The sequence below is a fragment of the Oncorhynchus kisutch genome, linkage group LG1 (genome assembly GCF_002021735.2).
Source record: "Oncorhynchus kisutch isolate 150728-3 linkage group LG1, Okis_V2, whole genome shotgun sequence".
NCBI classification, from domain to species: Eukaryota; Metazoa; Chordata; class Actinopteri; order Salmoniformes; family Salmonidae; genus Oncorhynchus; species Oncorhynchus kisutch.
In genome coordinates, this window is record NC_034174.2 from 16016799 (window position 1) to 16039687 (window position 22889).

Consider the following 22889-nt stretch of genomic DNA (forward strand, 5'->3'; position numbering starts at 1 on the left):
CTCTCTCTCTCACACTGTCTCACTGTCTCTCTCTCTCACACTGTCTCACTGTCTCTCTCTCTCTCTCTCTCACACTGTCTCACTCACTCTCTCTCTCTCTCTCTCACACTGTCTCTCACTCTCTCTCTCTCTCTCTCACACTGTCTCTCACTCTCTCTCTCTCTCTCTCTCTCTCACACTGTCTCTCACTCTCTCTCTCTCTCTCTCACACTGTCTCTCTCTCTCTCTCTCTCTCTCTCTCTCACACTGTCTCTCTCTCTCTCTCTCTCTCTCTCACACTGTCTCTCTCTCTCTCTCTCTCTCTCTCTCTCTCACACTGTCTCTCTCTCTCTCACACTGTCTCTCGCTCTCTCGCTCTCTCTCTCTCTCTCTCTCTCACACTGTCTCTCTCTCTCTCTCTCTCTCACACTGTCTCTCTCTCTCTCTCTCTCTCTCTCTCTCACTGTTTCTCTCTCTAACTGTCTCTCTCTCACTGTCTCTATCTCTCCCTGAGACAGTCCAGTGTCAATGTGTCCGTGACCAGGACCCGGGCTGGCCTCCAGCACTAATCAGGGAGTCAGTCATCAGCTAACCACGGCTCAGCTCAGCCCCAAACAACCCACACAGACAGACGGACAGACGCAGCCTGACCCAAACTCCTATTGACACTTAACATGAGGCAGGGCCTTGCCTAGGGGGGCCTCCGGACGGGGAAGCAGAGAAGCAGAGTCCTCTCCCTTCAGACCGATGCTCGTTATCCTCCAGTACCAGAACACTCTGCCTCCTCTCTCTACACAGCAGCCATGCATGATCTGGATAGACAGTGGGACAAGGAGAGAAGATGTGGAAAGGGGGGGGAAGGGTAGTTGAGGGATGTAAACAGGAAGACACTTATAGACGGTACATAAGGGTGGTGGGTATGGAAAAAGAAACATGTCAAATTTGCAGTTTCACATGTGACTTCACACGTGTCCGAAAACCACGTCTGATGCACGTGTCTGTTTTTCCCAGGTGACATTTTTCACATGCGATTTGTTCACATGTGAAAATGTATTTTAAATGCGGCACGTGTCTAACTCATGTATATACTACCGTTCAAAAGTTTGGGATTACTTTGAAATTTCCTTCATTTTTTGTCCATTAAAATAACATCAAATTGATCAGAAATACAGTGTAGACATTGTTAATGTTGTAAATTACTATTGTAGCTGGAAATGGCAGATTTTTAATGGAATATCTATATTGGCGTACAGAGGCCCATTATTAGCAACCATCACCCCTGTGTCCAAAGACATGTTGCGTTAGCTAATCCAAGTTTATCATTTTAAAAGGCTAATTGATCATTAGAAAACCCTTTTGCAATTATATTAGCACAGCTGAAAACTGTTATCCTGATTTAAAGAAGCAATAAAACTGGCCTTCTTTAGACTAGTTGAGTATCTGGAGCAACAGCATTTGTGGGTTCGATTACAGGCTCATAATGGCCGAAAACAAATAACTTCCTTCTGAAACTCGTCGATCTATTCTTGTTCTGACAAATGAAGGCTATTCCATGTAAGAAATTGCCAGGAAACTGAAGATCTCGTACAACGCTGTGTACTACTCCCTTCATAGAACAGCGCAAACTGTCTCTAACCAGAATAGAAAGAGGAGTGGGAGGCCCCGGTGCACAACTGAGCAAGAGGACAAGTACATTAGAGTGTCCAGTTTAAGAACTGGCAGCTTCATTAAACAGTACCCGCAAAACACCAGTCTCAACGTCAACAGTGAAGAGGCGACTCCGGGATGCTGGCCTGTTATTTCAATGGACAAATGGCGTTCCTTTCAAAAACAAGGACATTTCTAAGTGACCCCAAACTTTTGAACGGTAGTGTATTTTTCGTGTTAAATTTCACATGATTTGTTCACACGTGTCCGGAAATTGTGTTTTTTCAAGTGTTCTTTTCACATGTAATGTTTTTATGTAAGGGCACACACACAAACAGAGGCTACATGGCGAGGCACCCTATCTGTGGTCCCTCAGATCCCCCTAGGCTGGCTGGTCCTTGGTCTCTTAGGGCCCAGGGCCTAGGTTAAACACATCTAATAAAGCACACTACCATCTCTCATCACAACTACCAGCTAAACATACACACACACACACACAAGCAAGAGCACACGGCACACACACACACACACACAAGCACAAGCACACGGCACACACTCATAGAATGGCACGCCAGCAATGCATCACGCTCTCACAGCATCTCTTCCCCACTCCTCAGTCTCTTTACCCTTATCTCAGTTGTCTGCTCCCTCTCCCCAACCTCTCCTCCTCCTCTCCGCTCTCCCTGCCTTTTCGCCCTTCCCCATCTCTCTTCCTCAATACCAGGCAGCATTCTCCTTCCCCATCTCTCTCCCTCAATACCAGGCAGCCTTCTCCCTTCCCCATCTCTCTCCCTCAATACCAGGCAGCCTTCTCCCTTCCCCATCTCTCTCCCCTCAATACCAGGCAGCATTCTCTCTTCCCCATCTCTCTCCCCTCAATACCAGGCAGCATTCTCCTTCCCCATCTCTCCCCTCAATACCAGGCAGCCTTCTCCCTTCCCCATCTCTCTCCCCTCAATACCAGGCAGCATTCTCCTTCCCCATCTCTCCCCTCAATACCAGGCAGCATTCTCTCTTCCCCTCAATACCAGGCAGCATTCTCTCTTCCCCATCTCTCTCCCCTCAATACCAGGCAGCATTCTCTCTTCCCCATCTCTCTCCCCTCAATACCAGGCAGCATTCTCTCTTCCCCATCTCTCTCCCCTCAATACCAGGCAGCATTCTCTCTTCCCCATCTCTCTCCCCTCAATACCAGGCAGCATTCTCTCTTCCCCATCTCTCTCCCCTCAATACCAGGCAGCATTCTCTCTTCCCCATCTCTCTCCCCTCAATACCAGGCAGCATTCACACCCAATTTCAGATTGAGTGAATACAGTGCAGCTGCAGGTTAGGTGCCCACTGTTGCTATAGAAACAGTCCCCTCTGCTCTAGATTATAGTGTGACTTTTTTGTGTTTTCTCACCATGTCTGTCTATCTGTCTTTTGGTTTCTGTTGCTGCTTCCTGTCTGAACTGTGTCACTCTGACTGGCTCTCTATCCTTTTTCTTATCTATTTGTCACCCACTATCAATTACTCTAATGAATGACTATTAAATAATTATATATCTACAGATTTTAGGGTCTTAATTTAATCACTCTTTTGTTGCTGAGCAATTCAATCTTCTAAAGGCTTCTAAAGTTTGTCATTTCCACTTTGTGTAATTTCAGACTCGATTTGCCCTAATGAAAAATGTATCAACCCTTAAAAAAATGTCCATTAATTGTAATCCACATAATAATTAATATTTCTTGTTTCCTACTGTAGCAAACTGGCTCAAATTAATAATTGTAATTGTATATGGAAGATTGTTTTTCAAATGATCATATGACAAGTAGAAACAACAAAACAAAGCATTGTGTCACGACTCCTACTGAAGGTGGCTCCTCTTCCTGTTCGGGTGGCTCGGCGGTCGTCGTCACCGGTCTACTAGCTGCCACCGATCCCTTTTCCTTGTCTGTTGGTTTTGTCTTATTAGTTACACCTGTCTCTTGTTTAGGATTTTTAGTTGGGTTATTTAAGCCGGTAGGCCCGCCTGCTCTTTGTGCAGGCTTGTTTTTCGAACTGTGTTATTGTGTGGTAGTGCGTCTCACTTTTGGGTTTTCCTCCGGACTTGTTAAGTCCTGGTTTCGGGCGATCGTGTATGTGCACCCAGTAGCTTGGCCCGTACGATTGTCCTGTGCGTAAATAAAGCACTATTTCTGTACCTTCTGCCTCCTGCGCCTGACTCCGCACCCACTACGCCCAAGAGCGTTACAGAAGCCCACACCACAAGAATGGAGTCAGCAGGAGCAGCGGCCACCCCCCTTCCATCAATGGAGGAGCGCGTCCTCCATCATACCACCATCCTCCATTGGATTGGGTCAGCGATGGACCAGATGATGGAGAGAATGGAGTCAGCAGGAGCAGCGGCCACCCCCCTTCCATCAATGGAGGAACGCGTCCTCCACCATACCACCATCCTCCATTGGATTGGGTCAGCGATGGACCAGATGATGGAGAGAATGGAGTCAGCAGGAGCAGCAGCCACCCCCCTTCCATCAATGGAGGAACGCGTCCTCCACCATACCACCATCCTCCATTGGATTGGGTCTGCGATGGACCAGATGACAGAGAGAATGGAGTCAGCAGGAGCAGCTGCCACCCATCCCCCTTCCATCAATGGAGGAACGCGTCCTCCACCATACCACCATCCTCCATTGGATTGGGTCTGCAATGGACCAGATGATGGAGAGAATGGACCGATGGGAGAGGAAGGGTCTCCCCATTTCACCTCCGGCTCCTCCGAGTCAACCTACTCCTCCGGTGGCGTCCGGCTCCAGCGCACTTCATCTTGCGCCCCCGAGGGAGTACGATGGAGCTTGAGCTGTACCTGGCTACCGTGAGGCCGACACCCTCGGGGGAGGAGAGTGTGAGCGTCCTCGTCTCCTGCTTAACGGGTCGAGCTCTGGAGTGGGCCAACGCTGTCTGGAATGGCCCAGACTTGGAGAGGGGGGACTATCCAGAGACCACCCTCCAGAGGGCCGATCGGCGGGTGAGCGACTATTCCACCTTAGGCAGGAGATGAGGAGCGCGCGATGGAGTTCCGGAGCTTGGCCGCTGGGGCCGGGTGGTACGACAGCGTTCAGAAAGGGTCCTGCCAGTTCCACCTCCTATCCCTCCCGCTCCCATTCCTATGGAGTTAGGGGGGAGCCGCTTCGAGGGGTACCGGAGGAGGAGACTCCTCCTGCACCAGCTGTGGTCGGAGAGGACACACGGCCGACTGGTACTGGAGGAGCCTGTCTGGGAGTCGAGAGGGCAGATAGAACACTTCTTGGTCACCCCAGGTGAGTCCGCATCAAACTCACCCAGAGCCCCCTGTTGGTCACATGTTTATAATGATTTTCTTCCTTGAATTTTCTCCCTCTTCTCAGCATAAGGCGCTAGTCGATTCAGGCGCAGCTGGGAACTTTCTGGATCGCAGACTCGCCCGTGAGCTGGGAATTCCGCTGGTGCCGATAGATCCCCCCCCCCCCTTCCCCGTGCACTCCTTAGATAGCTGACCATTAGGGTCAGGCCACGGTTCCACTGGACATGGTAACGCAGGGGGATCATAGGGAGCGGATTAGTCTCTTCCTTATCGATTCACCTGCGTTTCCAGGGGTGCTGGGGGTTCCCTGGCAGGCCAGTCACAATCCCAGGATTTCGTGGAGACAGGGGGTTCTCCAGGGGTGGTCAGAGGAGTGTTCAGGTAGGTGTATGGGAGTTTCCATCGGTGCCATGTCGGTGCCACCAGGTTTCCAATGTGCGCATTCCCTCTGAGTATGCTGATTTGGCTATCGCCTTCTGTAAGAAGAGGGCGACTAAATTACCACCTCATCGACAGGGGGATTGTGCGATGAACCTCCAGGTAAACGCTGCGCTTCCCAGGGTCACGTGTACCCATTGTCACAGGAGGAGACGTTGGCTACGGAGACATACGTCACGGAATCTCTGGGACAGGGGTATATTCGGCTCTCCATTTCACCCGTCTCCTCAAGTATATTTTTTGTGAAGAAAAAGGAGGGAGGTCTGCGTCCGTGCATTGATTATAGCGGTCTCAATTTCGTCACAGTGGGGTTTAGTTACCCGCTACCTCCCTCCTGGAATCATTTCACGGAGAGTGTTTTGTTTTCCTTTGTAGACGAGATTCTCAGGGACCTGCACGGGCAGGGCGTGGTTGTATATATCGATGATATCCTGATCTATTCCGCCACACGCGCTGCACATGTGTCTCTGGTGTAGAGGTCGACCGATTAATCGGAATGGCCGATAAATTAGGGCCAATTTCAACGTTTTCATAACAATTGGAAATCGGTATTTTTGGGCGCCGATTAAAAATAAATATATATATATGTATACCTTTATTTAACTAGGCAAGTCAGTTAAGAACACATTATTACTTTCAATGACGGCCTAGGAACGGTGGGTTAACTGCCTTGTTCAGGGGCAGAAAGACAGATTTTCACCTTGTCAGATCGGGGATCCAAACTTGCAACCTTACAGTTAACTAGTCCAACGCAATAACGACCTGCCTCTCTCTCGTTGCACTCCACAAGGAGACTGCCTGTTACGCAAATGCAGTAAGCCAAGGTAAGTTGCTAGCTAGCATTAAACTTCTCTTATAAAAAACAATCAATCATAATCATTAGTTAACTACACATGGTTGATGATATGACTAGATATTCTCTAGCGTGTCCTGCGTTGCATATTATCTGACTGAGCATACAAGCATACAAGTATCTGACTGAGCGGTGGTAGGCAGAAGCAGGTGCGTAAACATTCATTCAAACAGCACTTTTGTGCGTTTTGCCAGCAGCTCTTCATTGTGCATTGCGCTGTTTATGACTTCAAGCCTATCAATTCCCGAGATGAGGCTGGTGTAACCAAAGTGAAATGGCTAGCTAGTTAACTTCTTGGATATAGGGGGCGCTCTTTTAATTTATGGATAAAAAAACTTTCCTGTTTTAAACAAGATATTTTGTCACGAAAAAGATGCTCGACTATGCATATAATTGACAGCTTTGGAAAGAAAACACTCTGACGTTTCCAAAACTGCAAAGATATTGTCTGTGAGTGCCACAGAACTAATGCTACAGGCGAAACCAAGATGACATTTCATACAGGAAGTGCCCCAGATTTTGAATGCGCTGTGTTCCAATATCTCCTTATATGGCTGTGTATGGGTCACGAATGAGCTTAGACTTTCTGTCGTTTCCCCAAGGTGTCGACAGCATTGTGACGTATTTGTAGGCAAATCATTGGAAGATTGACCTGAAGAGACTACATCTACCAGGTGGCCGCTTGGTGTCCTCCGTTGCAATTATTGCGTAATCTCCAGCTGCGTGTATTTTTCGTTTGCTTCGAGGAGAAACACAGCTGCCACAAATGATTTATCATCGAATAGATATGTGAAAAACACCTTGAGGATTGATTCTAAACAACGTTTGCCATGTTTCTGTCGATATTATGGAGTTCATTTGGTAAAAAGTTTGGCGTTGTAGAGACTGCATTTTCGGATTCTTTTCTTAGCCAAACGTGATTAACAGAACGGAGCGATTTCTCCTACACAAATAATATTTTTTGAAAAAATGAACATTTGCTATCTGAGTCTCCTCATTGAAAACATCCGAAGATCTTCAAAGGTAAATGATTTTATTTGAATGCTTTTCTTGTTTTTGTGAAAATGTTGCCTGCTGAATGCTAGGCTTAATGCTATGCTAGCTATCAATACTCTTACACAAATGCTTGTGTAGCTATGGTTGAAAAGCATATTTTGAAAATCTGAGATGACAGTGTTGTTAACAAAAGGCTAAGCTTGTGAGTGAATATATTTCTTTCATTTGCGATTTTCATGAATAGTTAACGTTGCGTTATGGTAATGAGCTTGAGGCTATAATTACACTCCCGGATACGGGATTGCTCGACGCTAGAGGTTAACGCGCGCTAATAGCGTTTCAAACGTCACTTGCTCTGAGCCTTCTAGTAGTTGTTCCCCCTGTTCTGCATGGGTAACGCTGCTTCGATGGTGGCTGTTGTCGTTGTGTTGCTGGTTCGAGCCCAGGGAGGAGCGAGGAGAGGGACGGAAGCTATACTGTTACACTGGCAATACTAAAGTACCTATAAGAACATCCAATAGTCAAAGGTTAATGAAATACAAATGGTATAGAGGGACATAGCCCTATAATTCCTATAATAACTACAACCTAAAACTTCTTACCTGGGAATATTGAAGACTCATGTTAAAAGGAACCACCAGCTTTCAAATGTTCTCATGTTCTGAGCAAGGACCTGAAACGTTAGCTTTCTTACATAGCACATATTGCACTTCTACTTTCTTCTCCAACACTTTGCTTTTGCATTATTTAAACCAAATTGAACATGTTTCATTATTCACTTGAGGCTAAATAGATTTTTATTGATGTATTATATTAAGTTAAAATAAGTGTTCATTCAGTATTGTTGTAATTGTCATTATTACAAATACATTTTAAAAAATCGTCTGATTTAATCGGTATCAGCTTTTTTGGTCCTCCAATAACCGGCATCGGTATATGCGTTGAAAAATCATAATTGGTCTACTCTGGTGTACAAGGTGCTTGGTAGACTGCTGGAGCATGACCTATACGTCAAGGCTGAGAATTGTGTATTCCCCAAATGAACCGTCTCCTTCCTGGGTTATCGCATTTCCACCTCGGGGGTGGTGATGGGAGTGTGACCACGTTAAGGCCGTACGTAATTGGCCGACTCCAACCATGGTGAAGGAGGTGCCAATTACTACCAGAGGTTTATCCGGGGTTTTGGCCAGGCAGCGGCCCCCATTACCTCACTGCTGAAGGGGGGGCTGGTGTGTTTACGGTGGTCGGCAGAGGCTGACAGAGCCTCCTATCGGTTGAAGGCGCTGTTCACTGATGCGCCCGTGTTGGCGCACCCAGACTCCACTTTAGCGTTCATAGTGGAGGTGGACGCGTCCGAGGCTGGGGTGGGTGCCGTGCTATCACAGCGCTCGGGCACGCCACCGAAGCTCCGTCCCTGTGCTTTCTTTTCGAGGAAGCTCGGTGTGGCGGAGCGTAACTATGATGTGGGGGACCGTGAGTTGTTAGCTGTGGTAAAGGCCCTGAAGGTGTGGAGACACTGGCTTGAGGGGGCTAAGCACCCTTTCCTCATCTGGACTGACCACCGGAATCTGGAGTATATCCGGGCAGCTAGGAGGCTGAATCCGCGTCAGGCAAGGTGGGCTGTGTTCACCCGATTTAGGTTTACCATCTCGTAAAAGACCAGGTTCCCTGAACACGAAGGCCGACGTGCTGTCCCGTCTTTATGACACGGAGGATCGGCCCATCGATCCTACTCCCATCCTTCCAGCTTCTAGGCTGGTGGCACCGGTGGTATGGGAGGTGGACGCGGACATTGAGCGGGCTTTACGGGTGGAACCTGCGCCTCCACAATGTCCTACAGGTTGCAAGTACGTGCCGCTTGGTGTCCGTGATCAACTGATTCGGTGGGCACACACACTTCAGGTCATCCTGGTGTGGCGAGGACAGTGCGTAGTCTTAGGGGGAAGTACTGGTGGCCCACCTTGGCTAGGGACGTGAGGTTCTATGTCTCTTCCTGTTCGATGTGCGCCAAGAGTAAGGCTCCTAGGCACCACAACGGCCGTGGTCTCACCTGTCGGTGGACTTCCTTACTGATCTTCCCCCATCTCAGGGGAACACCATGGTCGGTTTTCTAAGTCCTGCCGTCTCCTCCCGTTGCCCGGTCTCCCTACGGCCCTACAGACTGCGGAGGCTCTATTTAGGACCATGCCCCAGGACTACCTGACATGATGACTCCTTGCTGTCCCCAGTCCACCTGGCCATGCTGCTGCTCCAGTTTCAACTTCCACCTGACTGTGCTGCTGCTCCAGTTTCAACTGTTCTGCCTTATTATTATTTGACCATGCTGGTCATTTATGAACATTTGAACATCTTGGCCATGTTCTGTTATAATCTCCACCCGGCACAGCCAGAAGAGGACTGGCCACCCCACATAGCCTGGTTCCTCTCTAGGTTTCTTCTTTTTTGGTCTTTCCAGGGAGTTTTTCCTAGCCACCGTGCTTCTACACCTGCATTGCTTGCTGTTTGGGGTTTTAGGCTAGGTTTCTGTACAGCACTTTGAGATATCAGCTGATTTGATTTACCCACATCTTCTGGCACTACGGGGTGCCGGAGGACATCGTCTCTGATCAGGGTCCCCAGTCTACATCCCGAGCGTCTGGGGGTCTCGTCAGCTTGACCTCTGGTTATCACCCCGAGATTAATGGGCAGGTGGAGAGAGTGAACCAGGAGGTGGGTAGGTTTCTGCGGTCGTATTACCAGGACCGGCCAGGGGAGTGGTCAAGGTACGTCCCCATGGGCGGAGTTGGCCCAGAACTCACTCCTCCGCAAACATGTCACCATTTCAATGCATGTTGGGCTACCAGCCGGTCCTGGCACCGTGGTATCAGAGTGAGACCGAGGCTCCTGCGGTGGAGGAGTGGGTGCAGCACTCCAGCGTTATTGGATATATATGCGTTATTGGATATATATGAAAATAACATCCTGAAGATTGATTCTCTACTTAGTTTGACCAGTTTATTCGACCTGGAATATAACTTTTTAAAGTTTTCGTCCGAGTTCACCTGGACCAGCGCCAACTTTTGGACATGTGAACTAACCGTGCTAGCAAAAGCAGCTAATTGGACACTAGTAATGGACCTTATGGAACAAAACAACAATTTATTGTGGAACTAGGACTCCTTGCACTGCATTCTGATGAAAGATCATCAAAGGTAAAGTAATATTTATGATGTAATTTCGTATTTCTGTTGACTCCAACATGTCGGAGAAATATTGTTACATCTTAGCACAGTTTTAGATTATTGCATGGTATGACACAGCGGTTGCATTAAGATCCAATGTATCTTTAGTTATATGTAAAACATGTATCTTTCGTCAAAGTTTATGATGAGTATTTCTGTTATCTGGCGTAGCTCTCTGTAATTACTCCGGATATTTTAGAGGCATTTCTGAACATGGAGCCAATGTAAACCGAGATTTGTGGATATAAATATGCATATTATCAAACAAAACATAAATGTATTGTGTAACATGATGTCATATGAGTGTCATCTGATGAAGATTATCAAAGGTTAGTGATTCATTTTATCTCTAATTCTGCTTTTGTGACTATCTTTGGATGGGAAAAATGGCTGTGTGTTTTTGGGGATTTGGTGGTGATCTAACATAAATATATATTGTGTTTTTGCTGTAAAACATTTAAAAAAATCGGACACAATGGGTAGATTAACAAGATGTTTATCTTTCATTTGCTGTATTGGACTTGTTAATGTGAGAAAGTTAAATATTTCAAAAAAATATTTTTGAATTTCCCGCGCTGCTTTTTCAGGCGGGGGGGTTCCATTCGCGGAACGTGTGTCCTAGACAGATTTTAAGAACAAATTCTTATTTACAATGACGGCCTACCCCGGCCAAACCCGGACAGCGGTGGGCCAATTGTGCGCAGCCCTATGTAGACACAGACACTGTAGATTCATATGGTAAATGCAGGTACAGTAGCTGGAATACAGGGCTGGACTGGGACCAGAAATCATCCCTAACATCCCTGGTTGTCCCTGGTGACTCTCTGATCCACTTCTACGCAGACAACACCATTCTATATATTTCTGGCCCTTCTTTGGACACTGTGTTAACTAACCTCCAGACGAGCTTCAATGCCATACAACTCTCCTTCCGTGGCCTCCAACTGTTCTTAAATGCAAGTAAAACTAAATGCATGCTCTTCAACCGATCGCTGCCCCACTTGCCCGCCAGTCCAGCATCACTACTCTGGACGGTTCTGATTTAGAATATGTGGACAACTACAAATACCTAGGTGTCTGGTTAGACTGTAAACTCTCCTTCCAGACTCACATTAAGCATCTCCAATCCAAAATTAAATCTAGAATCGGCTTCCTATTTCGCAACAAAGCATCCTTCACTGATGCAGCCAAACATACCCTCGTAAAACTGACCATCCTGCCGATCTCTGACTTTGGCGATGTCATTTACAAAATAGCCTCCGACACTACTCAGCAAATTGGATGCAGTCTATCACAGTGCCCCATATCCTACCCACCACTGCGACCTGTATGCTCTCGTTGGCTGTCCCTCGGTTCATATTCGTCGCCAAACCCACTGGCTCCAGGTCATCTATAAGTCTTTGCTAGGTAAAGCCCCGCCTTATCTCAGCTCACTGGTCACCATAGCAGCACCCACCCATAGCATGCGCTCCAGCAGGTATTTTTCACTGGTCACCCCCAAAGAAAAATCCTGCTTTCCTTCCAGTTCTCTGCTGCCAATGACTGTAACGAATTGCAAAAATCACTGAAGCTGGAGATTCATATCTCCCTCACTAACTTTAAGCACCAGGTCTCAGAGCAGCTCACAGATCACTACACCTGTACATAACCTATCTGTAAACAGCCCATCCAACTACCTCATCCCCATACTGTTTTTTCTTCTTCTCCTTTGCACCCCAGTATTTCTACTTGCACATTAATCTTCTGCACATCCATCACTCCAGTGTTTAATTGCTAAATTGTAATTATTTCGCCACTATGGCTCATTTTTTTTTTACCTCCCTTATCTTACCTGAGTTGCACACACTGTGCATAGACCTTTTTTATATTGTGTTATTGACTGTATGTTTGTTTATTCCATGTGTAACCTTGTGTTGTTGTTTGTGTCGCACTGCTTTGCTTTATCTTGGCCAGGTCGCAGTTGTAAATGAGAACTTGTTCTCAACTAGCCAACCTGGTTAAATAAAGGTGAAATAAAAATATACAAAAATAAACATTTCTAACACACCGGCCCATTTCGTTCCTTGAGGACTCCATGCGACAACATTTGTTTACTTGAGGCAACCAGTATTAGCCCGATAATGATCATTTTGTGCAAATAAAACCAAGTTAGACAGGCCAACTGGGCTAAATATGAACCAGCCCATTTGGTGGAATACTGTATAGACCTGCACACTACACATATTGGCTTCTGTCAGGGAGGAAGGGTTTAGCGTGCATGTGTCAGGGTGTACCTTACCTCTTGGTGGGCATGCTGTGTGCTCTCACAAGACAAGTTGAGACAGTTTGACATTTAAATCTCAGACAAGCTCTCCATCATGTGAGGAGAGATTACAGTCATATCCATATATCTTCTGGACACCTGCTAATGACTTTGTAATTACATGTGCACACACACACACAAACAAACAAGTCACAATCAAACAGAAACTGCGGATGCTCTCCAGGCCATGGTACTCCAGCAATCATCCCTAGCAGCAGATCCCTAATGGAACCTGACATTATATCAGACACAATAAAGGATTTCATTTGCTGCTCTTCATTAGTGCATATATATATACGCACACACACACACACACACACACACACACACACTCTGCTGACTAGTCAGGGTAGGACCTTCCAGAACAAAAATACAATGTGATTGGGCAGCAGAATAGATGTGCTTCTGTAACGCCTACCTTTTAGGAAGGTGTAAAACCTGACTCACTCTGCTGTTCTGTCCTTCCTGCCTCCACTCCAATCGCTCTCCTTGTCTCTCAACGTCTCTCTCCCCCTACCCAATGTCTATTTGACAGGTCCAACACCCTTAGAAACACTAGGCAGTTATAACAGACAAACATTCAGGAAATGTCCAATCCTTCTAGTAGAAGGTAGTGTGAAATGTTGTAATGAGAAGTACACACATTTTATCAATTGACGCATGTAATGACTGACATGCAATTTCATCAAGGAGTCTAGAACACTGGAGGTGCAATATGGGAAAGACACCACAAAAAAACATGAAAATGAATTTGTTCATTTCATAAAAACATTTCATTTGAACAAAAGGCCTTCCTTGGAAGAGGCCTTGGAAGAGGCCTTCCATTATTCAGACCCTTTGCTATGAGACTCAAAATTGAGCTCAGGTGTATCCTGTTTCCATTGATCATCCTTGAGATGTTTCTACAACTTGATTGGAGTCCACCTTTGGTCAATTAAATTGATTGGACATGATTTGGAAAGGCACACACCGGTCTATATAATGTCAGAGCAAAAACCAAGCCATGAGGTCAAAGGAATTGTCCATAGAGCTCCGAGACAGGACAGATCTGGGGACAGGGTACCAAAACATGTCTGCAGCATTGAAGGTCCCCAAGTGGCTTCCATCATTCTTAAATGGAAGAAGTTTGGAATTACCAATACTCTTTCTAGAGCTTGCCGCCCAGCCAAACTGAACAATCGGGGAGAAGGGCCTTGCTGTGGGGAGGTTTTTCAGCGGCAGGGACTGGGAGACTAGTCAGGATTGTGGGAAAGATGAATGGAGCAAAGTACAGAGAGATCCCTGATGAAAACATGCTCCAGAGCGCTCAGGACCTCAGACTGGGGCGAAGGTTCGCCTTCCAACAGAACAACAACCCCAAGCACACAGCCAAGACAATGCAGGAGTGGCTTCGGGACAAGTCTCTAAATGTCCTTGAGTGGCCCAGTCAGAGCCTGGAATTAAACCCGATCTAACATCTCTGGAGAGACCTGAAAATAGCCGTGCAGCAATGCGCCCCCCAGAATGGGAGAAACCCAAATACAGGTATGCCAAGCTTGTAGCATCATACCCAAGAAGACTCAAGACTTCAACAAATTATTAAGTAAAGGGTCTGAATACTGTCAATTTTTTTTTCTAACAACCTGTTTTTGCTTTGTCATTACGGGGTATTGTGTGTAGATTGACGAAGGAAAAAACTATTTAATCAATTTTAGAATAAGGCTTTAACGTAACAAAAGGTGGAAAAAGTCAAGGGGTCTGAATAAGCTTTACCTCCGCCCGTCATTAAAGCTTTACCTCCGCCCGTCATTAAAGCTTTACCTCCGCCCGTCATTAAAGCTTTACCTCCGCCCGTCATTAAAGCTTTACCTCCGCCCGTCATTAAAGCTTTACCCTCGCCCGTCATTAAAGCTTTACCCTCGCCCGTCATTAAAGCTTTACCTCCGCCCGTCATTCAAGCTTTACCTCCGCCCGTCATTCAAGCTTTACCTCCGCCCGTCATTCAAGCTTTACCTCCGCCCGTCATTCAAGCTTTACCTCCGCCCGTCATTAAAGCTTTACCTCCGCCCGTCATTAAAGCTTTACCCCCGCCCGTCATTAAAGCTTTACCTCCGCCCGTCATTAAAGCTTTACCTCCGCCCGTCATTAAAGCTTTACCTCCGCCCGTCATTAAAGCTTTACCTCCGCCCGTCATTAAAGCTTTACCCCCGCCCGTCATTAAAGCTTTACCCCCGCCCGTCATTAAAGCCCCCCCCCCCCATCTCTAATACAGATGGTCAGACTTTCGTAATGACAGACTATTTGGGTCTTGTTGAGGATGTAGACTAAACTCAGTGAACATACAGTGTCTTGCGAAAGTATTCGGCCCCCTTGAACTTTGCGACCTTTTGCCACATTTCAGGCTTCAAACATAAAGATATAAAACTGTATTTTTTTGTGAAGAATCAACAACAAGTGGGACAAAATCATGAAGTGGAACGACATTTATTGGATATTTCAAACTTTTTTAACAAATCAAAAACTGAAAAATTGGGCGTGCAAAATTATTCAGCCCCTTTACTTTCAGTGCAGCAAACTCTCTCCAGAAGTTCAGTGAGGATCTCTGATGATCCAATGTTGACCTAAATGACTAATGATGATAAATACAATCCACCTGTGTGTAATCAAGTCTCCGTATAAATGCACCTGCACTGTGATAGTCTCAGAGGTCCGTTAAAAGCGCAGAGAGCATCATGAAGAACAAGGAACACACCAGGTAGGTCCGAGATACTGTTGTGAAGAAGTTTAAAGCCGGATTTGGATACACAAATATTTCCCAAGCTTTAAACATCCCAAGGAGCACTGTGCAAGCGATAATATTGAAATGGAAGGAGTATCAGACCACTGCAAATCTACCAAGACCTGGCCGTCCCTCTAAACTTTCAGCTCATACAAGGAGAAGACTGATCAGAGATGCAGCCAAGAGGCCCATGATCACTCTGGATGAACTGCAGAGATCTACAGCTGAGGTGGGAGACAACAATCAGTCGTATATTGCACAAATCTGGCCTTTATGGAAGAGTGGCAAGAAGAAAGCCATTTCTTAAAGATATCCATAAAAAGTGTTGTTTAAAGTTTGCCACAAGCCACCTGGGAGACACACCAAACATATGGAAGAAGGTGCTCTGGTCAGATGAAACCAAAATTGAACTTTTTGGCAACAATGCAAAACGTTATGTTTGGCGTAAAAGCAACACAGCTCATCACCCTGAACACCCATCCCCACTGTCAAACATGGTGGTGGCAGCATCATGGTTTGGGCCTGCTTTTCTTCAGCAGGGACAGGGAAGATGGTTAATTGATGGGAAGATGGATGGAGCCAAATACAGGACCATTCTGGAAGAAAACCTGATGGAGTCTGCAAAAGACCTGAGACTGGGACGGAGATTTGTCTTCCAACAAGACAATGATCCAAAACATAAAGCAAAATCTACAATGGAATGGTTCAAAAATAAACATATCCAGGTGTTAGAATGGCCAAGTCAAAGTCCAGACCTGAATCCAATCGAGAATCTGTGGAAAGAACTGAAAACTGCTGTTCACAAATGCTCTCCATCCAACCTCACTGAGCTCGAGCTGTTTTGCAAGGAGGAATGGGAAAAAATGTCAGTCTCTCGATGTGCAAAACTGATAGAGACATACCCCAAGCGACTTACAGCTGTAATCGCAGCAAAGGTGGCGCTACAAAGTATTAACTTAAGGGGCCTGAATAATTTTGCATGCCCAATTTTTCAGTTTTTGATTTGTTAAAAAAGTTTGAAATATCCAATAAATGTCGTTCCACTTCATGATTGTGTCCCACTTGTTGTTGATTCTTCACAAACAAATACAGTTTTATATCTTTATGTTTGAAGCCTGAAATGTGGCAAAAGGTCGCAAAGTTCAAGGGGGCCGAATACTTTCGCAAGGCACTGTAGTCTGGCTATAGTGAGGATTCACCGACACAAAAAAACATCTGACTGCCTGGACAAGTCGAGTAATGTGCAAATTGCAAAAAATAGAATAGACCGGAATTTAGTGCACTGCCCACTTGAAATAGCCACACAAACCCTGTCACCTTAAAATATATTCTTATTAGGCTAGTATAAATGCAGGGTGGTTTTCAAGTTAGGCTCCTCTGGGGAGAAATGAGTCTATTGAAGCAACCTGTCATAATCACAGGGAGGATGCCTCTTTATACTGTCAATAAAAATAAAAATATATATATATCATTAAATGGAAAAAGCACAGTTTAAAAAAAGAGGCAAAAGCTAAATATGGAAAAGCAGAGACAAGGGTGAGAGAGAGAGAGAACGAGAGAGAAAGAAAGAGCGAAAGAGAGAGCGAGAGAGAGAGAGAGAAAAAGGGAGATAGAGAGCAAAATAGGTGGAGTGAGCGAGAAATAGTGAGAGAGGGAGAGATCAAGTCAGGGAGAGAGACAGAGAGAGAAAGCTGTTTCCCATGCCAATAAAGCCTTTTGAATTGAAATAAATGAGCGAGAGAGAAGGACCAGCGAGAGAGAGAGGAGCTGTGTGTTTGACTCCTCAGATAAAGCTGTGTATGATGAAGAGAGGAAGGGGGAGGCCTAGGGCGCGGCTCTCTCATTGGCATGCTGGATGTCTTTGGGCTTTTAAGCTATTAGGGAGCTTCTGCGACCATGGTGTCCACACATAGCTTCATGTAGATGTTCATTTGTATGCCAATAAACAAATCTGCCCTAAGTTTACAGCTCAAATACACTGTGAAAATGTTGCATTCTCCATGCGCACCACATCAATGTCCTTTGTCTCACCGCACATAAAGGTAGGACTTCTCTAACTGCACAATAACTTCAAAAGCCCTGAGTGAAAGATGGTCTGCAGTCGTACAGATACAGGAACAAGGTGAGGAAAAACACAAAGGGAAAAGAGAAAAGAACAGAAAAAGAGAGACCATTTTGTTTTTCCATTATGTGACCTAAAACCATAGTGGTTGAAAAAAATCGAATGAATATGCTGTGCATTCCATAACCTCTTTTATGTTACAATGGCCTATGTCTTAATCCATGCTCAATAGTGCAGACTGCCCTTCTTTTAATGCTAGCCTTAATACACTTATTTCCTTTAAGCAACCTTTTATGCCCTCCCTCCCTCCCTCCCTCCCTCCCTCCCTCCCTCCCTCCCTCCCTCCCTCCCTCCCTCCCTCCCTCCCTCCCTCCCTCCCTCCCTCCCTCCCTCCCTCCCTCCCTCCCTCTCTTTCAGTGGCTGTCAGATCCCTTCAGTAAAAAGCAGTTAAATCAGTCTTTGAATATTCCAATCCTGCGATAAGGAGAGGACGCTTTGTACCACTGCGCTCTGGGTAATGCAGATCCCCATTGTTGGCTGACATGGCTCCATTGAGGAGCTGGGTTTAGCCCCGATAGCATCGCCACACAGCATGGACACACTGCCAGATAAAGGGCCTATCCAACATGACACATGCACACAACGCCTCCCAAACAAGCCCCAATCTGATCAGCACAGGAGAGGCAGGAAGGAGACGCTCTAACAACAAATAAAGACAAATAAGATAAACAGACCGTAACAATATTAACACAGGGATCAGGTGGGGTTCTAGTAACCTAGGAGGCAATCCAATCCTCCATCTATCAGCGTGACATGGTGGATCCTGGCACCGTACAGTCCGCAATCTCACCAGGCAGCAGTGACCAATCACAAGTCACCTTACAGTGCATTTGGATCTGCCCTAGCCAATCACCTGGCATCTTCATATTGAACCTCTGTTTAACAGTAGAACACCACTTATCCTGAAAACAGCTTCACGGTTACTTATTCTTCAGGACAACCGGATACAGATTGAAGGCTTGAGGGCCAGTGTGCTGCCACCCCCTCTTCAGAGGTTGACTGAGAGTGGCCACTCAACCATCAGCGGTGGCAGAGACAAACCTGTTATTGTCGACCATGTAATCATTTCCATTAGACGCCTTGCTGTCCCCTACGATGCTTCACAATGCTTCAAACATTCAAATCAGACAGTAAACTTCCTCGACATCTACGTCCGCGTCGACCAAGGACAGGTTGCACCAAAGAAAGCACACACTGAAACCCAAACCTTTATCCATACCTTTAACCACTGAAACCCAAACCTTTATCCATACCTTTAACCACTGAAACCCAAACCTTTATCCATAACTTTAACCACTGAAACCCAAACCTTTATCCATAACTTTAACCACTGAAACCCAAACCTTTATCCATACCTTTAACCACTGAAACCCAAACCTTTATCCATACCTTTAACCACTGAAACCAAAACCTTTATCCATACCTTTAAACACCTCTCACCCACAACTTTATAAATGGAGATAGGAAATGAACATGCTATGAACAGTTAGCCCTAAGGGAAGGGAACCATGCCATCATCAAACAATGTCATTCAGCAATCTACTGGTTCCAGTAGGGAGGTCTTACATACTGTTTAATAAATATAATAATAATAATAATAATTTAGTACAGTAAACATCACAGAGGTGATACCTAGGCATTAGACCAAATATACAATATAAGGACCCAAACTATGATGGTGTCACCAAACACGATGGTGTTCCTTTTTTATGTCTCTATTTTAGTTTGGTCAGGGAGTTGGGGTGGGCATTCTATGTTTTCTATTTCTATGTGTTTGGCCTGGTATGGTTCCCAATCAGAGGCAGCTGGCAATTATTGTCTCTGATTGAGAACCATACTTAGGCAGCCTGTTTTCCCAATATGGGTTGTGGGTAGTTGTTTTCTGTTTTGTGTTGCTGCACCTTACAGGACTGTTTCATTTTTCGTTTTGTTTAGTGTTTCTGTTCTAATAAACATAACATGAACACTTACCACGCTGCACATTGGTCCGATCCATCTCATTCCTCATCAGAAGAGGAAGACAATCGTTACAGATGGACCCAATTATTTAATAAAAAAGGCCAAACCCAGTCCTCTATGATGGTGACCTCTCTAGTTCAGAGTTCTCATATAGACCGCTTCTCTAACCAGGTGGCCAGGGGGAGCAGGTTCTCTCTCTGAAATAACATTTCATGGGTGTTGGGCATGTGTTGAGATGGGGGAATAGAGCTTCGGAGCGTGGCCTGCTGGATTTCTTTGGCTATTGATTTGCCATTCCCGGTGGGGCCTGGGGATCGATAGGCTGGGTTTAGACACGGCACAGGGGACTCTCTCTCTCTCTCTCTCTCTCTCTCTCTCTCTCTCTCTCTCTCTCTCTCTCTCTCTCTCTCTCTCTCTCTCTCTCTCTCTCTCTCTCTCTCTCTCTCTCTCTCTCTCTCTCTCTCTCTCTCTCTCTCTCTCTCTCTCTCTCTCTCTCTCTCTCTCTCTCTCTCTCTCTCTCTCTCTCTCTCTCTCTCTCTCTCTCTCTCTCTCTCTCTCTCTCTCTCTCTCTCTCTCTCTCTCTCTCTCTCTCTCTCTCCCTCCCCCCAGCTAACGCAGCGCTCCACAGCACCGTGGCTCACCAAACAAGAGTTCTTTCATGCCCTCTTAGTTGAGTGTGAAACAGCATGTCTGAGACCACTTGTGCCCTCTCTCTCTCACTCTCAGAGCAGCAGAACAACATTACATGGGAGCACTGAAGGAGTCAGGGAGAGAGTGAAGGCGAATGAGAGGGAGAGAGAGACAAATAAATAAAGAGAATGGAGAAAATAGCATTTCTACCTTGAAGAGAGATACTTACGCAAATTACAGCCGGGCCTGCAATCAAGAAGCTGAAATGACCAAACTGTGGGGTAACCAAGGCAACCAGCGAGAGAAAAAAGCAGGCAGCAGAAGAGAAAGCAGATGTGAGCGAGGGAGGGAGGCAGGGACGGGGAGTGGAGGAGAGAGGGGTGGGCTGAGGTGGCCAGCGGGAGTTGGATAAGGAGGAGGGGTGGAGGAGAGAAGAGAGGGGTGGGCTAGGGTGATTAGGATGGGGAGACATGGAGGGTGGAGGGAAGGAGAGGGTTGGGCTGTGGTGATCAGGATCGTAAAGACATGGAGGATGGAGGGGAGGGGTGGGGTGTGGTGATCAGGAGGTAAAGAGATGGAGGGTGGAGGGGAGGGGTGGGGTGTGGTGATCAGGAGGTAAAGACATGGAGGATGGAGGGGAGGAGTGGGGTGTGCTGGGGTGATCAGGAGGTAAAGACATGGAGGGTGGAGGGGAGGAGAGGGGTGGGCTGAGGTGATCAGGAGGTAAAGACATGGAGGGTGGAGGGGAGGAGTGGGGTGGGCTGAGGTGATCAGGAGGTAAAGACATGGAGGGTGGAGGAGAGGGGTGGGCTGGGGTGATCAGGAGGTAAAGACATAGAGGGTGGAGGAGAGGGGTGGGCTGGGGTGATCAGGAGGTAAAGACATGGAGGGTGGAGGAGAGGGGTGGGCTGGGGTGATCAGGAGGTAAAAACATAGAGGGTGGAGGAGAGGGGTGGGCTGGGGTGATCAGGAGGTAAAGACATAGAGGGTGGAGGAGAGGGGTGGGCTGGGGTGATCAGGAGGTAAAGACATGGAGGGTGGAGGGAAGGGGAGGGGTGGGGCGAGATGGTCAGGAGGAGGGGGGGGTTAGGTAGGGGTGGAAGAGAGGAGAGAAAGGTGGGCTGGGGTGATCAACAGGAGGAGGAGGAGAAAAAAGGGGTGGCCTGGGGTGGTCAGGAAGAGGTGGAGAAGAATTGGACCGGTGACGATCCAGATTGATGTTTGAAGTGGCTATGGGGTGCCATATTACTAAATGAGCAATGATCCAATTCTTCCAGTTGCTTGACCAATTGGTACATATTATCAATGAGTTTCACATGAGTGCAAAGTACAAGCTTGTAGTCAAGGTTAGAGTATTCTCACACATGTGCAATTGCACTCACACACTCACATGCAAACACACACACACACAGCTCAGTATTGTGTATAGTAACAAGACTGGGTCCAGTCTATGTCTCTCTGCTGAGGCATCCAGACCATCAGATACGCTTCATACGGAGGCGGCAACGCTAAATTGTATATTGTGATGGATTTTCTCCCGTCCTCCTACCCCCTTCCTTTCATTCCTTTCCCTCAAGTGGTGAAAAGATGGGAAACTGTTCCATGGCGCGGGATTCAGCGATAACAGAACGCTGTTTATAAGTTCCATTACGCGCTCTGCAGCCTGCTAGCGCTCTGCCTCTGTCTCAGCATGGCCACAGGAAAGAGAAGGGCGAGGGGTGGATGCTCACAAAGAAAATAGAAGCAGTTTATTTGTGATTATGCAATGTGTTTATGCTTATCAGTGTTTAAAATACATACGGTATATTTAAAAAGTGTTCCAATAGCCACACTCCCCTCCTCCCTCCTACTCTTCCTCCTGCTCTCTGTAGCTCCTGCTATGGAGACCCAATTTTAAAGGGTTGGGTACTGGCTCACATATGTGCTGAGACAGGACAAACTGGCCCAACTCAGACAGAGCCTCTGCAGTCACTGAGAATGGTGGAATGGTGGAATGGTGGAATGGTGGAATGGTGGAATGGTGGAATGGTGGAATGTAGATGATTTGATATACAAAAGGAGGAAGTGATATAAGATGCTAGAATTACTGAGGAGAAAAACATCCCATTCACCCATAGAAATAGACATTCAAATATTATAGAGAGTATTTATTTAGTAGCAGACTAGTATCCTGCCCTGGCCTACTAAACGTAAGGATCCACCTGTTCGCCATCTTACACCCTCAAGGTGATGTGAGTTACACTCATCATATATGATTAAGGAAAACGGTCTTATTTCAGAAAGAACCAAATACTAAAACATGAAACAAAAAACATTTATTGTACAGACCGTTGAATTCCTGTCTCTCCCAATCGGTCCATAGATGAACATATATATACAAAATAAAACTAAGACAGAAAAGAAGAACAATAAAAATGTGGGTGAAATAAGAGAAGAAACAGAATCCCAGTGAGGCGTTCTTTGGTGTCCGTCTATTTCACCTGATTGTGGTCCCTTGAAGACGGCCCTCATAAAACTAATGTATTCTTTGGTTAAGGGAGCCGCTCGGGTCGCTCTGCCTCGATCGGGCTGATCGAGGCATTCGCCCGCCACAATCATTTTCCATAATTTCCTCTGGAGGGCCAATTATCTCAAATAGACGCATTATAAGGATGGTTG

The 22889-nt window shown here is 46.3% G+C and overlaps 1 protein-coding gene across 1 annotated transcript in view; it reads right to left on the minus strand.

The window, feature by feature from the left end:
* The window catches only part of LOC109878204 (voltage-dependent calcium channel subunit alpha-2/delta-2-like), a 274608-nt gene that overhangs the window by 128240 nt on the left and 123479 nt on the right, over positions 1 to 22889 (minus strand).